This window comes from Gekko japonicus, unplaced genomic scaffold (genome assembly GCF_001447785.1).
Source record: "Gekko japonicus isolate JY-2015 unplaced genomic scaffold, Gekko_japonicus_V1.1 scaffold110, whole genome shotgun sequence".
Lineage (NCBI taxonomy): Eukaryota > Metazoa > Chordata > Lepidosauria > Squamata > Gekkonidae > Gekko > Gekko japonicus.
Genome location: NW_015173675.1, coordinates 124,402 through 147,080, shown reverse-complemented (window position 1 = coordinate 147,080; position 22,679 = coordinate 124,402). Strand labels below are relative to the sequence as shown.

At 50.9% G+C, this 22,679-nt stretch overlaps 1 protein-coding gene across 1 annotated transcript in view; it reads left to right on the top strand.

Annotated features, from left to right (window-relative positions):
• Nucleotides 1–22,679, top strand: part of LOC107120260 — a 66,853-nt gene that overhangs the window by 35,811 nt on the left and 8,363 nt on the right. The window lies entirely within an intron of this gene.

Here is a 22,679-nt window from a genome sequence, read left to right as displayed (position 1 = left end):
GGGCAGGCCCATCTCCTTTCCCCTCTTCTCTCGCTCTTCTCCTTCGCTGGTTTTCCCTGTCTGCCTTCTCCTGGTCTGTCGGCTCTACCAGCTACCCACCCACCTGTCATCATCCCCCCCCCCCCCCCCAGTGGCCCATCTAGTCCAACACTCTGTCAAACGGTGGCCAAAAATACCAGGGGCCATCAGGAGGTCCACCAGTGGGGCCAGGACACCAGAAGCCCTCCCACTCTTGCCCCCCCCTAAGCACCAAGAATGCAGAGCATCACTTGCCCCAGGCAGAGTGTTCCATCTATAAGAACATAAGAGACGCCAATGTTGGATCAGGCCAAAGGTCCCTCCAGTCCAACACTTGGTGTCACACAGTGGCCAAAAATACCAGGTGCCGTCAGGAGGTCCAGCAGTGGGGCCAGGACACTAGAAGCCCTCCCACTGTCCCCCCCCCAAAGCACCAAGAAGACAGAGCATCCCTTGCCCCAGACATAAGAACAGAAGAGAAGCCATGTTGGATCAGGCCAGTGGCCCATCACGTCCAACACTCGGTGTCACACAGTGGCCAGAAATACCAGGTGCCCTCAGGAGGTCCAGCAGTGGGGCCAGGACATTAGAAGCCCTCCCACTGTTGCCCCCCCCCAAGCACCAAGAAGACAGAGCATCACTTGCCACAGACATAAGAACAGAAGAGAAGCCATGTTGGATCAGGCCAGTGGCCTTTCCAGTCCAGCACTCTGTGTCACACAGTGGCGAAAGCCAGCAGGGCCGGAACTCCAGCAGCCCTCCCACTCTTGCCCCAAGAAGGCAGAGCGTCTCTGCCCAAAACAGTGTTCCATCTAGCCCTTGTGGCTAATAGCCACCGATGGACCTCTGCTCCATGATAAGGACATAATAGATGTTCTGCATCTTTACTTTCCCTTGCTGCCTTTTGAATGCCTCTTCCTTAGCTTCCCCCTCTCTCCCCCTCTCTTTGGTGTGATTTCCCCCCCCCCTTCCCGGGGCTACCACAAATGGGGCCCTGGAATCTTCCGTGTTGTTTGTGGGGGGCCCTACAAGCTCCCAGAAGGGCCACTGAGATCTCCTGCGACTTTTGCAAGATCTCACTGATGCACTTTTCCTAAAGCGGCATTTATGGCTTCTGTGATTCGGGGGCTTTTCTGATCCCCGGTATGTCTTTTTGTTTTGTGTTTTGCACACTTGGGGTCGTCCCCCCACCCCCCCGGCCGCCTTGCTGAAAAATCCCCCATCTGTTCCTGGCCTCATTGTGTGACCCAACTCAGAACTGGATGTAATGATGGATTGACTTGGATAAACACCTGGAGCAGAGGTCCATCAGGGGCTCTTAGCCACAAGGTTTAGATAGGGACTCTCAGTCTGGGGCAAGTGATGCTCTGTAGTCTTGGTGCTTGCGGGGGGGGGGGCAAGAGTGGGAGGGGCTCCTAGCGTCCTGGCCGGATTTTTATTGCAACTCTACTTGTACTCTAATGTTTTCCAATGGAGCCCATGCAAGTTTTTTTTGCATTCCTGGCTCCCATTATTTCCAATGGGCCTTCCAGCGTCTCCTATTGTTTCCAGTGGGCAATCCTGTCCTTCATTTTAGTACATCCCTTCCTGGCCCCCACTGCTGGACCCCCTGAGGGCACCTGGTATTCTTGGCCACTGTGTGACAGAGTGTTGGACTGGATGGGCCTTTGGCCTGATCCAACATTGGCTTCTCTTATGTTCTTATATGAACTCTCAGTCTGGGGCAAGGGATGCTCTGTCTTCTTGGTGCTTGGGGGGGTCAACAGTGGGAAGGCTTCTAATGTCATGGCCCCACTGCTGGACCTCCTGAGGGACCCCGGTATTTTTGGCCACTGTGTGACACAGAGTGTTGGACTGGATGGGCCATTGGCCAGATCCAACACTGGCTTATCTTATGTTCTTAAGGTATAGATAGGAACTTTCGGGTTTGGGGCACGGAATGCTAGGTCTTCTTGGTGCTTGGGGGGGGCAAGAGTGGGAGGGCTCCTAGTGTCCTGGCCCCACTGCTGGACCTCCTGATGGCCCCTGGAATTTTGGCCACTGTGTGACACAGAGTCTTGGACTGGATGGGCCTTTGGCCTGATCCAACACTGGCTTCTCTTATGTTCTTATATGAACTCTTGGTCTGGGGCACGGGATGCTCTGTCTTCTTGGTGCTTGCGGGGGGGGGGAGTAGGAGGGCTTCTGGTGTCCTGGCCCCACTGCTGGACCTCCTGATGGCACCTGGTATTCTTGGCCACCGTGTGACACAGAGTGTTGGGCTGGATGGGCCTTTGGCCTGATCCAGCATGGGCTCCTCTTATGTTATTAACTTTCTGTATAGTCCTTTTGTTTTTTTAAAACCCAAGGGGGGTGTAAAAGGTATGCCGGGCTCTGGTGCTCAGCCCCTGTAAATCTTTCTGTGCCACTTTCCAAAATGGTGAGATGATGTTGTTGGTGGGGTTTGGGGGGGTTGTACTTCCAATGTATGCATGTTGTTTCTTTTAAGACAGGAGAAGGCTTAGATTTTTGGGATCAAGTGGGAAGCCACTAGGACTCATGGGTTGGCTCCCCCCCCCCCTCACTCTGGAAGCCCTCCCACTGTTGGGCGCCCCCCCCCAAGCACCAAGGAGGCAGATCATCCCTGCCCCTGAGAGAGTGTTCCCTCTTTACCTTGTGTCTCATAGCCGCTGTAGGGACCTCTGCTCCATTCTAAGAACATTGAATGCTGGCCTTTGGTGGACGCAGGGGTCTGATTCAGTGGCAGGCAGCTTCAGGTGTTGGTTTTGAAATGGGGCCTGCACTAGAGCAGCCCCGATACTCCCATGAACCGGCTGGAGCAGGTGTTTTTGAAACTGTCGTGAATGCCCAGGTGCTTGGAAAGTTGTGCTGCTTCCGCACAGAGTGGCACCTTTTCTCTCCATGACGGATACAAGGCCAGAAAAGAGCAAGAGTCCAGGAGCACCTAAGACAAAAATCCTTGAGCTGAAGGCTAAAAAACTGAGCTAGCTCACATTAACTCAGCTTAAGAGGGAACACTGTTTCCCCACTCTTCCACTTGCACCTGCTGGATAACCTTGGGCAGGCCACAGTTGTGGCACCGCTGTTCTTTTAAGAGCCAGTTTGGTGTCGTGGTTAAGTGCCCGTATTCTAATCTGGGAGAACCCGGTTTGATTCCCCACTCCTCCACTTGCGCCTGCTGGATGACTTTGGGCAAGCCGTAGTTCTGATAAGAGCTGTTCTTGAAAAAAAAGCAGTTTCTGTCAAGGGCTCTCAGCCTCACCTCCCTCACAGGGTGTCTGTTGTGGGGAGGGGAAGGGAAAGGAGACTGTAAGCCGCTCTGAGACACCTTTGGGTAGTGAAGGGTGGGGTATAAATCCAATCTCCTCCTCTCCTCCTTGAAAAAGAGCAGTTTCTGTCAAGAGCTCTCTCAGCCAGTGTTCCCTCTAAGCTGAGTTAGTGTGAGCTAGCTCACAGTTTTTTAGCCCCGGCTCACACATTTTTGTCTTAGCTCAGGAAGGATGGCTCCAGGGCAAACTGATGTATGCAGCAGCCAAATCGCTTGCTCACAACTTCAATGCCATTAGCTCATAAAGCAGAATTTTTGCTCACAGGACTCCACAGCTTAGAGGGAGCTTTGCTCTCAGCCCCACCTCCCTCACAGGGTGTCTGTTGTGGGGAGGGGAAGGGAAAGGAGTTTGTAAGCTGCTCTGAGACTCCTTTGGGTAGTGAAGGGCGGGTATAAATCCAATCTCTTCTTCTGCTTCTTCTTCATCTGGGTGATCATTGTTCTGTGCTGTTCTGTTTTCAATTATTCCCGAATTCTCAAAATGGTTTGGCCATTTTTTAAGGCGCTCCCTGGACTCTTGGCCTTTTCTCCTGCCGCAGACCGACTGACACGGCGGCAACCCGTCTTGATCCCGCTCCGTGAGAACAAATTCTGAGTCCAGAGGCCTCTTAAGACCAACAGAGTTTAATTCTGAAAAGTACAAATGGACTCAGGCTTTGGGTATCTGAAGACGTGTGCAGGCACAGGAAAGCTCCTACCCAGAATAAAAACTTTGTTGGTCTTAAAGGTGCCTCACTGGACCCCAGCTTTGTTCTGTTGGTTCTTTCAATTCAGACCGCCACGCTTGACCCATCTTTCGGGTGTGTTGTAGGGCTGTTTTTCGGCTGTGCTCCTGCAGAGTGCCGGGGGTTGGACTAGATGACCTGCAAGGACCCTTCCAACTCATTTAACATTCTATGATTCCCCACCTGAATTGATCTCCATGAATGATCAGGATACCTTTCTGTTTGATTGACGTGCCATGTATTTGTTCGGTGGGGTATTAACCTCACATTTACCCGTAGACACACCCGGACTCTCTAATCAGGGGTGTCGAACTCACTGGAAATGTGTTATTTAAAGTTTTTAAAAAATCTTTAATTGTGTTTGTCTGTGTCCTTTATAAAGTTTGTATCTCTGCTACCAGGCATTACGTTTTATGACCCACATGGCCTGGCCCAACGGAGACTCATTTATCAGGTCTGGCCCTCATAACAAATGAGTTTGACACCTCTGCTTCTAAGTTGGGTTCTGGAAACTCAGCTGGAACCAGGACCAATTTGGGGGAATTAAGCTCGGTGTCAGGAGGAAACCTCTTGCCGCTAGCATGGAAGAGTGACACAGTGGTCAGTGCAGAGGCGGGGGGGGGGGAGAGGGCAGATTGTGTGGTTTAGGGACCTTTATCTAGAGATGTAAGATTTCTGGAAATTTTGAAGCTCAGTAAAAAACGGAAATTTTTGGAAAAATTGAAAAAAAAATGCTACATTGGCACTTCTTTTTCCTTTTCCAGATTGAAAGTCATTCTGTTACTTTAGGAACATAAAATATGACTATGCAAACAATTATGACAAACAGAATACCCACCCACATGCAGAAACAAAACCGAAACCTTTTTCTTTTCTTGTGACAGTAGCACCTCCTAAAGGAAGAAATGCATCTTGTTCTTGCATGGGAGAGTTCAGTTTGTAACCTAGGACTTGCCTGTCCTCAGTGCACAGAAATTAGATCAATCTGATACCATATGTATTTTTTAGAAATGATTTGGAAAATATTTGAACACCTTGTCTTAAAACATTTTATTCATCATGTTAAAATAAAATGTTCCATAATCATTTTTTTCTTCTTTTTTTCTTTTTTCAATGTTTCCAATTTTTTGCAAAAGACAAAAAAGGCTTCAGGGGGGGAAATGGGTTAAAAAACCCCCCCTCCCCCCCCCCCGAATTTTTCTGGGTTTTTTCCGGGCCTTCACATCTTTTCCTTTTCCTTTACCTGGATGGTGGGGAAGTACCTGAAGAAGTGTGGGAGAACACAGAAGCTTCTACCCAGAACTAAACCTTTGCTGGTCTTAAAGGGGCCGCTGAACTCCGACTTTGCCTCTGGTGGGCGACCAGTAGTCATGGAACAACTGGATCTTTTGCAAAGAAAGGTTTAGAACTGAGGAAGGGGGAATAAAAGGATACCGGAACTGCAAAAGGGACTCAAGTGCCGGAACACTCGAAGCTGCTGGATGACCTTGGGAAAGCCATAGTTCTGTCAGAGAGGTGTCCTTGAAAAAGAGCAGTTTCTGTTAGAGCTCTCTCAGCCCCACCTACCTCACGGGGTGTCTCTTCTGGGGAGGGGAAGGGAAAGGAGTTTGTGAGCCGCTCTGAGATTCCAATCACTTCTGAAAGAGTTGGGTCTGTTTAGCCCGGGAAAGAGAAGGCTTAGAGGGGACATAGTTGCAGTCTTCAAGTATCTGAAGGGCTGTCATGTAGAAGATGGAGCAGATCTCTTCTCTCTTGCTCCGAATTGCAAGACTAGATCGAATGGGTGGGAATTAGAATGGGTGGAAATTACAAGGGAGTCGTTACCAGCTAAATATCAGGAGTAACTTCCTGACTGTAAGAGTGGTTGAGTCTGCCTCGAGAGGTGGTGAATGCTCCTTCGCTGGACGTTTTCAAGCGGAGGCCGGAGAACCATCTTTCGGGTATGTTGTAGGACTACCTTTTGGCTATGCTCCGGCAGAGTGTAGGGGGTTGGACTAGATGACCTGCAAGGTCCCTTCCAACTCTACGATTCTATGATCTAATGGGTGGGAATTACAAGGGAGTCGTTACCGGCTAAATATCAGGAGAACCTAACTGTAAGAGTGGTTGAGCAGTGGAACAGTCTGCCTTGGGAGGTGGTGGATGCTCCTTTGCTGGACGTTTTCAAGCGGAGGCTGGACGACCATCTTTCGGGTATGTTGTAGGGCTATCTTTTGGCTATGCTCCTGCAGAGTGCAGGGGGTTGGACTAGATGACCTGCAAGGTCCCTTCCAACTCTAACATTCTGTGATTCTTCTGTTGTGTTCAGAAGGACCTGCGGGAGAGCCGGTGACCCACCACGGGGTGTCCACCACTCAAGTCTGCCCTGTAGGAGGGCTGGAGTTTGACCTCTTCTCCTGCTTGCTGATGGACCCCGAGGAGGGAGACGGGTACAGCTGCAGCTTCAGGACCCCGGGAGATGTGGACGATGGCCTGGCCTACTCGGGTGAGCCACTTTCTCCCAGGTCTCTCCTGAGTGTCCTTCGGACTTTTTGGGAAGGTTGACAACTTGGTAATATACGTTACAGATTGTATTACTGTTAGGTGGATCTGTAACTGGTTGACAGATCGCGCCCAAAGGGTGCTTGTGAATGGTGTTCCTCATCCTCTTGGAGAGGAGTGGAAGTGGAGTGCCTCAGGGATTTGGATGAAGGGATAGAGGGGATGCTTATTAAATTTGCAGATGATACTAAATTGGGAGGGGTAGCGAATGCAATAGAAGACAGAGTCAGGATACAGGATGATCTTGACAGGCTGGAAAACTGGGCGAAAACAAATAACATGAATTTCAACAGAGATAAATGTCAAGTTCTGCGTTTAAGGAGGGAAACTTAGATGCATAATTATAGGGTGGGGGAGACTTGTCTTGGCAGTAGTATGTGTGAAAAGGATCTAGAGGTCTTAGTAGACCATACATTGAGTATGAGTCAGCAGTGTGACGCGGCAGCTAAAAAGGCAAATGCGATTTTAGGCTGTATCAACAGAAGTATAGTGTCCAGATGACGCAAAGTGATGGTATCGCTTTGATCTGCTCTGGGTAGACCTCACCTAGAGTACTGTGTTCAGTTTTGGGCACCACAGTTTAAGAAGGATGTAGACAAGCTGGAACGTGTCCAGAGAAGGGCAACGAAGATGCTGAGCGGTCTGGAGACCAAGTCCTACACTTAGGTACAAAAAAATCAAAGGCACAGATATCGAATGGGAGGGACCTGGCTTGACAGCAGCACATGTGAAAGGGATCTGGGTGTTCTGGTTGATCACAAGCTAAACATGAGCCTGCAGTGCGATGTGGCTACGAAGAAAGCTAATGCAATCTTAGGATGCATAAACAGAAGCATTGTGTCCAGATCACGGGAGGTGGTCGTTCCGCTCTATTCTGCTCTGGTCAGGCCTCACCTGGAGTCCTGTGGCCAGTTTTGGGCACCACACTTTAGGAAGGATGTTGACAAGCTTGAGCGTGTCCAGTAAGGGCAACCAGGATGGTGAGGGTTGGAATCCAAGTCTTAGGAGGAAAGGCTTATAGAGTTGGGTATGTTTAGCCTGGGAAAGAGAAGGCTTAGAGGGGACATGATTGCAGTCTTCAAGTATTTGAAGGGCTGTCATGTGGAAGATGGAGCAGATCTATTCTCTCTTGCTCCGGGTTGCAGGACTAGATCTAATGGGTAGAATTCACAAGGGAGTTGTTACCGGCTAAATATCAGGAGAAACTTCCTGATTGTCAGAGTGGTTGAGCAGTGGAACAGATTGCCTCGGGAGGTAGTGGATGCTCCTTCGCTGGATGTTTTCAAGCGGAGGCTAGGTGACCATCTTTCGGGTATATTGTAGGTATGTAGGGCTGTCTTTTGGCTGTGCTCCTGCAGAGTGCAGGGGGTTGGACTAGATGACCTGCAAGGTCCCTTCGGCTGAGGGAGCTGGGGTATGTTTAGCCTGGAGAGGAGACGACTGAGAGGTGATACGATCACCATCTTCAAGTACTTGAAGGGCTGTCTTATAGAGGATGGTGCGGAGTTGTTTTCTGTTGCCCCAGAAGGTCGGCCCAGAACCGACGGGTTAAAATTAAATCAGAAGAGTTTTCGGCTAAACATGAGGAAGAACTTTCTGGCGGTTAGAGCAGTTCCTCAGTGGAACAGGCTTCCTCGGGAGCAATACTCCCTCTTAAGCTGTCAAGCCTTGTGAGCAAAAACTCTGCTTTGCGGGCTACTAAAGCTGTGAGCGAGCGATTTGGCCCCTGCATCAATTAGTTTGCTCTGGAGCCCTTCCTTCCTGAGCCGAGATACAAATGCGTGAGCCGGGGGCTAAAAAACTGTGAGCTAGCTCACACTAACTCAGCTTAGAGGGAACCCTCCTCGGGGGGGTGGGTGGGCTCTCCTTCCTTGGAGGTTTTCAAACAGAAGCTCGATGGCCATCTGACAGCCGTGCGGATTCTGTGAACTTTGGCAGATCGTGAGAGGGAGGGCAGGAAGGGCTGCCTCGGGGCTTAGTTCTCGTGACCTTTTCTTACACGCCCAGGGAAATGCTGATCGCCACTTTGGGGTCAGGAAGCAATTTCTCTCCAGGCCAGTTTGGCCAGGGGTCCTGGAGGGTTTTTTTTGTCATCTTCTGGGCCGGGAGCAAGGGTCACTGGGGTGTGTGGCGGTGGTGGTGGTGGGGAGTTAGTTGTGAATCTCCTGCATAGTGCGGGGGGGGGGGGCGGACTAGATGACCCTGGAGGGGTCCCTTCCAACCCTATTATTCTAGGACCCGATCCGCACACTAACCCGAAGCCCCCGCGCTGTCTCCTCCCGCCAGCCCCCGGAGATCCCGTTCCCTCGGGCTTCGTGCAGACCCTGGCGTGCAGCGCGGCCATCGAAGTGGGAGTTTTGTTCGTGATCTTGGGAGTCCTCCTGATGGTCAAGTCCCGCATGCCCAGGAGCTCAGGTAGGTCAGGACGCCTGGGTCCCCTGGGGTGGGAGTCCGTCCGCTCCCTTCCCTCACCTTCACTTCTCACGGCCTTCGGATGCTTGCCCAGACAGAAGGTTCTTCTGCTGACCGCCAGAATTGCCTTCCGGGCGGCGAATCAGGCCTGTCCGGTCTCACGGAGGAGCGCCCAGGGCTTTTTTTGTTTTTTTTAAAAAAAGCCCATCAGGAACTCATTAGCATAATAGGCCACACCCAACAGCAGAAACGTATTAGCATAGTAGGCCACACCCCTGACAGCACAACTCATTGGCATATTAGGCCACACCCCCATGTTACCAGACGTGTGCTCATCCAGCCACACCCACCTTTCGCTTCTTATTCTGTTTACCTTGTTTGTTGTCCAAACCCAGGGCTTTTTTAACTCCTTTGCATGTTAGGCCACACACCCCTAATGTAGCCAGTCCTAATGAGTTTCTGCTGTTGGGTGTGGCCCGTTATGCTAATGAGTTCCTGCTGGGCGTGGCCAACTCTGGAGCCAGCCGGAACTCCGTTCCTGTGCGTTCCTGCCCAAAAAGAGCCCTGGCCGAGCGCCCACCCGCTACTGACCCAGAGGATTCTTCGGTGTCAGAAAGGCTGGGGGGGGGGCCACCCTGCCGGCCAGAGGATGCTAGGCTGTGCCGGAGGGATGGGGGGGTGCGAGGCTCTGGAGGGAGCGTCTCCAAACGCCCAGACTGGACTGGCACACGCCCACGTTGGCGCTAGGCACTTGGGACCAGTGTCCCCTCTAAGCTGAGTGAGTGTGAGCCAGCTCACAGCTCTTTAGCCTCCAGCTCGCACGTTTTTGTCTCCGCCCAGGGAGTAGGTCTCCAGAGCAAACTGATTGATGCAGCAGCCCAATCGCTCGCTCACCACTTGCTTGCTGGGAGCCCACAGAGTAGAACTCCTGCTCACAAGACCCCACGGCTCAGAGGGAGCATTGCCCAGGAATCTAGAGAGAACGCACACGGGGCCCCCCTCTGAAAACGCCTGGCTCTGTAAGCCTGCTTTGAGCGGAAAGTGTCACGTCACAAATCGGGCATTCCGAGGTGGGGCCCGTCCACAGTCAGGACTGGAAGGCAGCCATGAAGAGAGAACATTCCTTTTTAAAATTGAGTTTATTATAACATATATACAAAAGAAGAATACATCAGTATCGTGCAACCTTCGATTTCGATTTTATTAATCGCTTTCCCCATAAGTGGGCTCAAAGTGATTTCAGTTACACCTGTAGACAGGGGACTAACAATGTTTCATAGGGGATAGGAAAGACAACATAATATTCATTTTTAATTGCACACGCCGTAACTGCACAGTGGAAACGTCTCTGGCTTGGATCAGTCATGTCCCGAACGGCTGCGTCGACTGGCCTGATGACGTTGCGGCTTCGGGACCCGTATGTCGTATCGCCACACTGCCACCGCCTGGCCAAAGACTCCCACTGCAGGGATTTTTCTTGTAGCCGAGTAGTTTCTACCGCCTTCCAGTCCTGGAGCAGGACGTCCCCGACCGTCAGCTAACACCTTCCCACAGGGGAGTCGGTGTGCCCACCCTCTCTAAGGAGTGGTTCCCATTTTATCTACTCGCCGAGGCTTTCGAATCGCTGGGTGGACGATGAGCTGGGGACAAGAGGCTGGCTGCTCACACCAGCGCGGGGCTCGAACTGACGCAGTTCGGAAGTTAAGGCAGTTGGATATACCCACTGTGCCACCGCTCCCCAGCTATAGTCCCTCCTCCTCCATCTTTCGGGAGGGTCTGTCCAGGGTTTCGGGGAGAACACTGGAGATGTGGCCCAGCGGGGGGGTGGGGGGTGGAGACTTCTGCATCCAGGATCGCTCTGGGATGGGGAGAGGAGGCGAGTGGGGGGGGGTGCGCAGGCCAAGGCGTTCCCACCTTCCAAGGGCCCCTTCCTGAAACGGGTCTTCCTTCCTCAGAGTGAGCGGCCAGGCCATCTGGCTGAAGACGAGCAACGGCGGCGCCTGGTTCTCCTGCACCTTGGCTCCACGGAGCTCCACGCAGCAGTGCCCTTCCTGTCCGGTGCCCTGCGGAACGCTGGATCTGCCCCCCCCAATTGCCTCTTCTCCCCCCCCCCACCTTGAAGCCTGTCGGTGACTCGTTCAGTGCCTGGCACAGCGGTGCCTCTGCCCAAGCGGGCAGCTCTTCTCTCGCTGCCCCCGCCCCCAATCCTCCAAGGCAGCGTGTCTTCCTTCAGCCTTTGCAACAGAAACACAGCCCGGCGGGGACGGGAATCCAGTTTGGCTCCCGACTGGTCTTCCGGGAGGTTCAGAGGCCGGGGTGGAAGGGGGGACCTCTCCGTGGGCCGGACCCTTTCAGTTTCAGATCTCATGGCCCAAAGGGAGGGTCCCATCCCTGAGCCCCCCTTTCCTCCTCCCCCTGCAGAGAAGGGGTTGGCTCTGGCCGATGGGAACTGAATCCCTGGGGAAAGGACCCTGGGGCTGAGACTGGGGAGGGGGTGCGGTTGTTTTTAAATGAACCTGTCCTTTAAAATGGGGGTGGGGTGTCCATAATTGTAGCTCAATAAATATTTCCTTTGGGAGAAGCACTCTCCTCTCTTTCTCTGTGGTGCTTAATCTGCGTCATAATAGTCAAAGTGCCCCTGATGTAAACATGATCCCAGATTTCTTCCAGACAAGCTGATGTTGGACAGGGGAGAGAATTCCCCCCCCCCCCGGCACTGTGAGGCGGTACGGCCCCAGCATGGCGGTGGCGGTGAGGACTATCACATGGTTCTGTGGGGCAGACACGGCTCAGTTCTGTGGGACAGGCAGATGGGCCTGTGATTTAATTCCAAAGGTGATTCAGTTCCACTGTGCCTTATTTGAAGAAGAAGAGGAGGAGATTGGATTTATCCTCCGCCCTTCACTACCCAAAAGTGTCTCAGAGCGGCTTCGCCACCCCACAACACCCTGTGAGGCTGAGAGAGCTCTGACAGAAACGGCTCTTTTTCAAGGACAGCCCTTATCAGAACTACGGCTTGCCCACGGTCATCCAGCCGGGTGGAGGAGTGGGGAATGAAACCCGGTTCTCCCAGATTGGAGTCCACGCACTTAACCGCTGCACCAAACTGGCTCTTGTAACTTCTGAACTGTGACAAAATCAAACATGACATACTTTTATCACTGCCTGTCAGTCAAGTTTTTGTTGGCAGTCTTAAATGAAGAAGCCAAAGTCTTATTATATATCCACAGCCAGTTCTTGTGGAGTGGTTAAGTGCGCTGACTCTAATCTGGGAGAACCGGGTTTGATTCTCCACTCCTCCACTTGCACCTGGCTGGATGACCTTGGGCAAGCCATAGTTCTGATAAGAGCTGTTCTTGAAAAACAGCAGTTTCTGTCAAGAGCTCTCTCAACCCCGCCTACCTCACAAGGGGTGTCTGTTGTGGGGAGGGGAAGGGAAAGGAGTTTGTAAGCTGCTCTGAGACACCTTTGGGTAGTGAATGGCGGGGTATAAATCCAATCATTATTATTATAATATGCCCACAGCCATCCTGATCAGATAAAATCTGGGTGATTAATGTGAAAATGGTTATAGGAAGGATTTAAAGGGGGGTGTTTGTTTCCGCCCAAGTCCGCTGTTTCCTCATTTTCCATTCTATTTGCACTGAGTTTCAATTTCCATTTACGTACACTATGATATCTGGCAGAACAATTTTCCAAAACTTCTTCTTAAGAGAGAAAGTCAAATGGGTTTTAGGAGAAATTCTTGCAGAAATTGTCTTACTTGAATAAGAAGAAGAGAGGAGATTGGATTTATACCCTGCCCTTCACTCGGAGTCTCAGAGCGGCTTACAAACTCCTTTCCCTTCCCCTCCCCTCAGCAGACACCCTGTGCGGTGGGTGGGGCTGAGAGAACTCTGACACAAACTGCTCTTTTTCAAGGACAGCTGTGCCAGAGCTTGTGATTAACCCAAGGTCACATCAGCAGGTGCATGTGGAGGAGTGGGGAATCAAACCCAGTTCTCCCAGATTAGAGTCCACACACTTAACCACTACACCAATATCAGAACATTTTGAGTACTCCGACAATCCAATGGAAGGATTTTAACGAAGGACAAATCATAAGGCTTTTTGACAACTTAAGTATTAATTAGAGTAGCAGAATTTATATTTTCTATACAAGAGGGTCCTCAGGTGGCCATTAGAAATAAGGAGTTTTATTTTTCTAAAATGGAATTATTTAATTTTCATATTTATATTGTAAGAATAGAAGAGGAAGAGAGAGCAGAGATTGGATTTATACCCAGCCTTTCACTACCCAAAGGGGTCTCAGAGCGGCTTACAATCTCTTCTCCCTCCCCCCAACAGACACCCTGTGGGGTAGGTGGGGCTGAGAGAGCTCTGACAGAAACAGCTCTTTTTCAAGAACAGCTCTTATCAGAACTACGACTTGCCCAGGGTCATCCAGCCAGGTGCGAGTGGAGGAGGAGTGGGGAATCAAACCCGGCTCTCCCAACAGACACCCTGTGGGGGAGGTGGGGCTGAGAGAGCTCTTGACAGAAACTACTCTTTTTCAAGAACAGCTCTTGTCAGAACTACGGTTTTATAAATAAGTATAAACAAGCATTTGTATATCATATATATATACACGTGTTAGTCAAAAAATAATATATTAATAGCAGATAAAGTTAATTTTTGCTTACATTGATTTAAGGCAGTAAGTTTTAGAGATGGCAAAACTGGGCAAGTAGCCAGCAGAGATACTGTGGTCCAGAAGTGTACCACAGTTCACTTTTACTAAGGAGATTTTGACAAGACTCCTGTAGGTGAAAGGATAGTCAAAGCGGAAAGAAAGCCAGAAACGTCTTGTAAGATTAATGGATGGTAGAGACAAAGAAAATCGAAATAACGCAGATGTGAATGATGTCAAAGATGGTGTAGAACCGGGAGGAAGGGCAAGAGTGTAAAAGTTGGAACACAACTTGAGCTCAGCGGATGTCTGAGCTAAACTTTTGACTGCATGTCCCTTCTTCGAATAAAGCCTTTTTTTTTTTACTTTCTTGCTGCCTGGACATTGTCTCACTGTGTGACTTCAGTTGGCTAGCCACACAAGTCAAAGAACCATAAGAACATCAGAGAAGCCAATGTTGAATCAGGCCAGTGGCCCATCCAGTCCAACACTCTCTGGGTCATCCAGTGGCCAAGAATACCAGGTGGCATCAGGAGGTCCAGCGGTGGGGCCAGGATACTAGAAGTCCTCACACTGTTGCTCCCCCCCAAGCACCAAGAAGACAGAGCATCCTTTGCCCCAGACTGAGAGTTCCTCTCTATACCTTGTGGCTAATAGCCACTGAGGGACCTCTGCTCCATATGTTTATCAGTGTCCTGAGGGCCTTGCCTTCGAATACATTGTGATCCAGTTGCATTCCCCCCACCCCCAAAAGGTATTTCCTCTCTGTCATGATCTGGGCTGTGCCACCAGAGGCCTACTAGGCCCAGGGAGCCTGGCTAGCAGTAGGTGAGTCTGGGCCTACAACTCCCAGAATCTACCCGAGAGGCTTTGGAGCCAAAATTGACCAATAGGGAAGCAGAGGGCTGGGGAACAAAAGGGCTGGTGCCAGAGCAAAGGCTGTTCTTTCTTCCAATGGGCAGAGCCAGAAGGAAGGCTGCTGCAGGAAGGAACCCTCATCCTGAAGGAAGGGCGAGTAGTCTAGTGTCACTTGGAATAGTGAGCTAGGGACAGTATATATTTAGACGCGTGAGGGCATTTGATTTCTTTTCACCCACTTACTGTTATTCTGCACCTTGTTTGTTTGACCTATAAAATAAACCTTTTCCTTGTTTCACTCTGCCTGGTCCTCACGCCTGTTATTCGGCCAAAAGGGAGGTCCGAAGGTCTTGGGAGGGTGCTCTGGGCCTTCTCAAGGGAACCTAAATCCAGAGTGGTGGCAGCGTCAGGTGACACCCCACCTGAGCCGTGACACTCTCAGACACAAATGAAATTTTCTTCCAGCAGTAGCGCTGTCCATCAAATAGGGTATCACCAGTGCATGCTTTCGAGTGGCAGAGGACTGTACTGAACGGAAAAGGGGAATTCGTATGGGGCCTCTGCGTATATGTGAAGAGTGCTTCTGGTTTGTTGGAATCCCACTCTTTGGCATGTTGTTGTTCAGTCGCACAGTCGAGTCCGACTCTTCGCGACCCCGTGGACCAGATCACGCCAGGCCTTCTGGTCTTCCGCCGTCCTCTGAAGTTTGCTCAATTTCAGGTTCGTTGCATCTATGACACTGTCTAACCATCTCATCCTTTGCCGTCCCCATCTTCCTTGACCTTCAGTATTTTCCAGCATCAGGGTCTTCTTCTCCAGTGAGTGCTCCCTTCTCATTTGGTGGCCAAAGTATTAGAGCTTCAGTTTCATTATCTGGCCTTCCAGGGAACAGTCAGGGTTGATTTCTTTGAGGATTGACTGTTCTTCTTGCAGTCCAAGGGACTCTCAAGAGTCTTCTCCAGCACCATAGTTCAAAAGAATCTATTCATTCTTTGGCATGTAGCTCTTCCCCCCAAAAAGTCACCATGTTAACCATTAGATTGTCTAAAAGTCGTTCGTAAAAGTATGCAGAAAGCTAAAGTAACAGGTTGTGGAACGTGACAGAGGATAAGAACTCTGGGAACCACGCTGCATTAATTACACACTCGCACACAAACCTGTCCTGCTGTGTTACCAGAGCGACTCTAAGCAGCTTTATGGCAAAGACTGTGGGCCGAAGACAATGAATATGGTTGACGTGTATCCCAGGATGTGTCACATCCTTGGCAGGACGCCCCAGCCGAACAATGCCGAGTGTTTGTTAGCTGACCAGCGGTGCATAAATATTCCTGAAGCTGTTGGGATAGTGGTTGGTGTCTTGATGGTGTTCGCTACTCTGAGGGGCCTTATGAACAGAACGCCTTCTCTGCGTCCCCTTTTCACGCCTTCAGCTTCTGAAAGAAGGTGATGATCCCGTAATTGGATACTCTGCTTAGCAGTTCTCTGAATTCATATTCAACAGCAAGGCTAGGGCCTGGATCTTGTAAAGCAGTAATACAAAGAGTGCCTCTGAACGTGTAGAGACTGCCTGCCCTTTCCACTGAGGATCTGCCACTTCCCCCTACGCAGAGCGGACTCATAAGAACATAAGAGAAGCCAATGTTGGATCAGGCCAATGGCCCATCCAGTCCAACACTCTCTGTGTCACACAGTGGCCAGAAATACCAGGGGCCATCAGGAGGTCCAGCAGTGGGGCCAGAACTCCAGAAGCCCTCCCACTCTTGCCCCCCCCCAAGCACCAAGAATACAGTGCATCAACTGCCCCAGCCTGTGAGTTCCTATCTATATCTTGTGGCTAATAGCCACCGGTGGACCTCTGCTCCATATGTTTATCCAGTTCCCTCTTAAAGCCGTCCATGCTTGTAGCTGCCACCACCTCCTGTGGCAGTGAATTCCATATGCTAATCACTCTTTGGGTGAAGAAGGACTTCCTTTTATCCGTTTTAACCCGACCGCTCAGCAATTTCATGGAGTGCCCACGAGTTCTTGTGAGAAAGGGAGAAAATATTTCTTTCTCGACCTGCTCTATTCCATGCATAATCTTATAAACCTCAATCATGTCACCCCTCAGCAGTCATGGAGTGCCCACGAGTTCTTGTGAGAAAGGGAGAAAAATACTTTTTTCTCAACCTGCTCTATCCCACGCATAATCTTATAAACCTCGATCACGTCACCCCTCAGCTGTCGTTTCTCCAAGCTAAAGAGCCCCAAGCGCTTTAACCTTTCTTCATGGGGAAAGTGTTCCAACCCTTTTATCATTCGAGTTGCCCTTTTCTGCACTTTTTCCAATGCTATAATATCCTTTTTGAGGTGTGGTGACCAGAATTGTACACAGTCCTTCAAATGAGAACGTACCATCGATTTATACAGGGGCATTATGATACTGGCTGATTTGTTTTCAGTTCCCTTCCTAATAATCCCCAGCATAGCGTTGGCCGTTTTTATTGCAGTCACACACTGTCTCGACATTTTCATTGAGTTATCTACTACTCGGTGGGGTTGGGGAAATCAGGCATCGTGGCCGGGCAGGATTAAGAAGAGAGAAGAAGAAGATTGGATTTATACCCAGCCATTCACTACCCGAAGGAGTCTCAGAGCGGCTTACTATCTCCTTTTCCTTCTTCCGCCCTTCTTCAGAGTACAGGCGGAGGCTCACCTGGTGGAACGCTCCTTCGTTTTAAAGAATCAAAACCCCTTCGGGTAGAAAGCTAGTGCGTAAGGGGGAAGAGACCTACCGACGTAGCCTGGGGCCTCCTAGTCACAATGAGATCGGGATCCAACATGCTAGAGGGGAGGTAGCCACACAAAAAAGGGGGAGGGTATTCAGCTGGGGCAGCAGAGGCCTTCACCAGTTGAATCCCCGCCTGCCGTGTCACTGTTTAAGCCAGCTACATGGAATACATGGAGCAGAGGTCCATCAGTGGCTATTAGCCACAAGGTATAGATAGGGGCTCTGGGGCAAGTGATGCTCTGTCTTCTTGGTGCGTTGGGGGGGGGTCAACAGTGGGAGCGGCTTCTAATGTCCTGGCCCCACTGCTGGACCTCCTGATGGCCCCTGGTATTTCTGGCCACTGTGTGACACAGAGTGTTGGACTGGATGGGCCATTGGCCTGATCCAACATTGGCTTCTCTTATGTTCTTATGTTTAATACAGCCCCATTCTTCACAGGGCTGCTGTGAACGTAAACCCGATAGAGGAAGGGAAAGTCTCTTGGGGTTCAACAAAGCAGGGCTGGAGGAAGTCTTGAGGGAGGAAGTGCTGGTTTAGAAGAGGAAGAGGCCGGGAGGGAAGGAAGGAGGTGGGCGGGCACGTGGGCGTGACCACGCTCCCAGTAAACCAGTGGACCCAGTGGACCTGTGTTCAGACTAGAACAGAGAAGGACCTTGTGTGTTTGTGCAGAGAGCAGGAAAACCAGGGTGTTCAGGGTGGTGAAAACCAGGGAGGATTGTGAGGCACTCCAAAGGGGTCTCTCAAGGATGGGCAAGTGGGCGTCAACATGGCAAATGGGGTTCAATGTGGCCAAGTGCAAGGTGATGCACATTGGAGCCAAAAATCCTAAATATAAATACACGTTGATGGGGTCTGAACTGGCAGAGACTGATCAAGAGAGAGATCTTGGAGTTGTAGTAGATAACTCACTGAAGATGTCGAGACAGTGTGTGACTGCAATAAAGAAGGCCAATGCTATGCTGGGGATTATTAGGAAGGGTATTGTAAACAGATCAGCCAATATCATAATGCCGCTATATAAATCAATGGTGCGACCTCATTTGGAATACTGTGTGCAGTTCTGGTCACCACACCTTAAAAAGGATATTGTAGCTTTGGAAAAAGTGCAGAAAAGGGCAACTCGAATGATAAAAGGGTTGGAAGACTTTCCCTATGAGGAAAGGGTAGTAAAGTGCTTAGGGCTCTTTAGCTTGGAGAAACGACGACTGAGGGGTGACATGATCGAGGTTTATAAGATTATGCGTGGGATGGAGCAGATTGAGAAAGAGGTACTTTTCTCCCTTTCTCACAATACAAGAACTCCTTGTGGGCACTCCATGAAATTGCTTAGAATGGATAAAAGGAAGTCCTTCACCCAAAGAGTGATTAACACATGGAACTCACTGCCATAGGAAGTGGTGGCGGCTACAAGCATGGACGGCTTCAAAAGGGAATTAGATAAGCATATGGAGCAGAGGTCCATCAGTGGCTATTAGCCACAAGGTATAGATAGGGGCTCTGGGGCAAGGGATGCTCTGTCTTCTTGGTGGGAGGGCTCCTAGTGTCCTGGCCCCACTGCTGGACCTCCTGATGGCACTGGTATTTCTGGCCACTGTGTGACACAGAGTGTTGGAATGGATGGACCTTTGGCCTGATCCAACATTGGCGTCTCTTGTGTTCTTAACCGAGATCTTTTATTCAAAGGAGGTGGCTGTGAGCAGCGAGTCTCAACAGGACAATGAAAACAGACCAGATTTAGATGAAGAAGATTGGATTTATACCCCCGCCCTTCACTCGGAGTCTCAGAGCGGCTTACAAATTGCTTTCCCTTCCCCTCCCCACAACAGACACCCTGTGAGGTAGGCGGGGCTGAGAGAGCTCCTTCCAGAACAGTCCTTGAGAGAACAGCTCTGAAAGAACTGTGGCTTGCCCAAGGTCATCCAGCAGCTGCAAGTGGAGGAGTGGGGAATCAAACCCGGTTCTCCCAGATTAGAGTCGGCGCACTGAACCACTACACCAAACTGACTTAAAGGCTTAAAAGAAACCCAGACTTTATTGGAGAATCTGGTACAATGTTAGGAAGGGGGAAACTTATCCTAAGCAAATGCTGGTAACACTAAACCAAAAGGGCAAACAGCATAGCACACAGCTGACCCCATGAATGTGGCAAGAACATAAATGGAGCAGAGCGACTCTAGTTTGGAGAAAGGATTACTTTCGAGGTAAAGGGGTAAATGTGAGGAAAACGGGGAACAGGACAGAGGGGAAATGGGACCTGTAGAGACAAGAGGAGTCCGTTCCTCCAGAGGGGAGAGGAGCAAAATGCCAGCTCTCTGCATGGCTGGAAATCGGGGAGATGAATTCAGAGGGGAAGCAAAGTCTGTAGAAATCAGGCTGGAAGAAGGAGGGATCCAGTGCGGGGGGGGGGGCCTGTGTCGCAATCCGAGCTGTGGCCCATTTTTTCTGGAGGGCCCCCAGATTGCCCGCAGCATCGGAAAGCGGAAACACCCCCCCATCCGTTGGGCAATCCGATATGGGAAGATTGCGCAAGAGAGTGTTTTGATAGACTGCCCCCACACACCCCACTCTCCCAGTTGCCAGCCTGGCACATGGGGAGGCTCCACCCACTAGGCCTTCCTGGCAGTTGCTCCAGGCCTCCAGGTGCTGAGCACCACGTCCTCCCCCTCCCCCTCCAAAGCCTTGCCACCACTTCCTGCAGCAGCGTTCAATAATCTTTGGGTGAAGAAGTAAGAACATAAGAGAAGCCAGTGTTGGATTAGGCCAGTGGCCCATCCAGTCCAACACTCTGTATCACACAGTGGCCAAAAATACCGGGTGCCCTCAGGAGGTCCAGCAGTGGGGCCAGGACACTAGAAGCCCCCTCCCACTCTTGCCCCACTCCAAATACCAAGAAGACAGAGCATTACTGGCCCCAGATCGAGCGTTCATACAAGAACATAAGAGAAGCCAATGTTGGATCGAGCCAGAGGCCCATCCAGTCCAACACTGTCACACAGTGACCAAAAATACCAGGGGCCATCAGGAGGTCCAGCAGTGGGGCCAGGACATTAGAAGCCCTCCCACTGTTGACCCCCCCCCCCAAGCACCAAGAAGACCGAGCATCCCTTGCCCCAGACCGAGAGTTCCTATCTATACCTTAAGTACACAACACAAGACAATGTTGGATCAAACCAAAGGCCCCTCCAGCCCAACACTCTGTGTCACACGGTGGTCAAAAATACCAGGTGCCCTCAGGAGGTCCAGCAGTGGGGCCAGGACCCTAGGAGCCCTCCCACTGTTGCTCCCACCCCAAGCACCCAGAAGACAGAGCATCCCTTGCCCCAGACTGAGAGTTCATATAAGAACATAAAAGACGCCAATGTTGGATCAGGCCTAAGGCCCCTCCAGTCCAACACTCTGTGTCACAAGGTGGCCAAAAATACCAGGTGCCCTCAGGAGGTCCAGCAGTGGGGCCAGGACCCTAGGAGCCCTCCCACTGTTGACCCCACCCCCAAGCACCCAGAAGACAGAGTATTGCTTGCCCCAGACCAAGAGTTCATATAAGAACATAAGAGAAGCCAATGTTGGATCAGGCCCTGCAGCCTCTGACCCACAGAAGCTGAAACGGCTCATCCGCATGGCCCGGAATGGGACAGTGGGTGGCTTTGTACGCCCCCCAACTGGGGTCTCTGGAGACTGAGCAGGGTGTCACCCTTAGAGCGTCGCGGTGGGATCCGGGAGATGCAGGTTCAAATCCTCACTCTTGTCGTGGTAGCTTGCTGGGCGACCTTGGGCCAGTCACAGGCTCTCAGCGTTGGGTCCCCATTGGGGAGGCCAGTGGGGTATTTGCTAATCTGGCCTGTGGATGCGGGAAAGATGGACTCAGCCAGGAACTCCTGGGTCAAGCCTTATGAAATTTCAGTGAACAAAGACCTGCCTGTTAGACGGGCTTGCTACCTGGAGACTCTGAGCTCAGGGGGTGTCTGCCTCCAGCCAAGATGGACGTGGGCTTCGTGCGGGCTTCCGAGAGGGGGGCTGCCATCCGTGGAGACAAATTTAGAGTCCAGCTGGGCGCCTTTAAGACCAACAAAGGTTTATTCAAGGTACGAGCTTCCGCCTGCAAAGCACACATTTTCAGCTACACTGGAATGGGAGGTAGAGTTCACACTTGTAGGCAGAGACGGAGCAGCAAATTAACATGTAACATGATGAAGAGGTGTTAAGATATCCGAAGACAAAACTAAATAACAAGGTGAAGTTATAAGGTCAACAGTTGTTTTGATTTAATTAAGGGGGGAAAATAAGAGTGCAGCAATAAATACTGTCAAACCGGGGCGGATGAAGGCTCACCGGTGCCCTAAGCACTGATCAGTCTTGGTGCTCCCCCTTTCCATTTTAGTTGTTGCCTGCCTGACCATTTGGAATTCTGTGTGCAGTTCTGGTCACCACACCTTAAAGAGGATATTATAGCTTTGGGAAAAGGGCAGAAAAGGGCAACTCGAATGATAAAAGGGTTGGAACACTTTCCCTATGAGGACAGGTTAAAGCGCTTAGGGCTCTTTAACTTGGAGAAACGACAGCTGAGGGGTGACATGATTGAGGTCTACAAGATTATGCGTGGGAAAGAGCAGGTAGAGAAAGAGGTACTTTTCTCCTTTTCTCACAATACAAGAACTCCTTGTGGGCACTCCATGAAATGGCTGAGTGGTCGGGTTAGAATGGATAAAAGGAAGTGCTTCTTCACCCAAAGAGTGATGAACACATGGCATTCACTGCCACAGGAAGTGGTAGCGGCCACAAGCATGGACGGCTTCAAGAAGGAACTGGATAAACATATGGAGCAGAGGTCCATCAGTGGCTATTAGCCACAAGGTATAGGTAGGAACTTTGGGGCAAGGGATGCTCTGTCTTCTTGGTGCTTGGGAAGGGGGGGCAACAGTGGGAGGGGGCTTCTAATGTCCTGGCCCCACTGGTGGACCTCCTGAGGGCACCTGGTATTTTTGGCCACTTGTGACCCAGAGTGTTGGACTGGATGGGCCTTTGGCCTGATCCAACATTGCCTTCTCTTATGATCAGACATAGGATGCAGGCTGCAGTAATACAAAAATTTATTCATAGGATAACAGAATATAGTGTGTACAAACTAAGCTCTTCGCCCTTTTCCCCAACTTTGTGGTGCCCCCTTTGGCCCCGGTTCCCTAAGCACCTGCTTAGTCGGCTTCATGGTTCATCCGTCCCTGCTGTCAAAATAGGAGATAAATGTGTAAAGGCGTCTTTCCTCATGGTGCCAAGCGACCCTGGAGACAGGAGGCCTGATCCAGCAGCGGTGCCGGCTCATGAGAGGCAGCTTGGGGGCTTGGAGAGGGCCGGCCGGCCGCC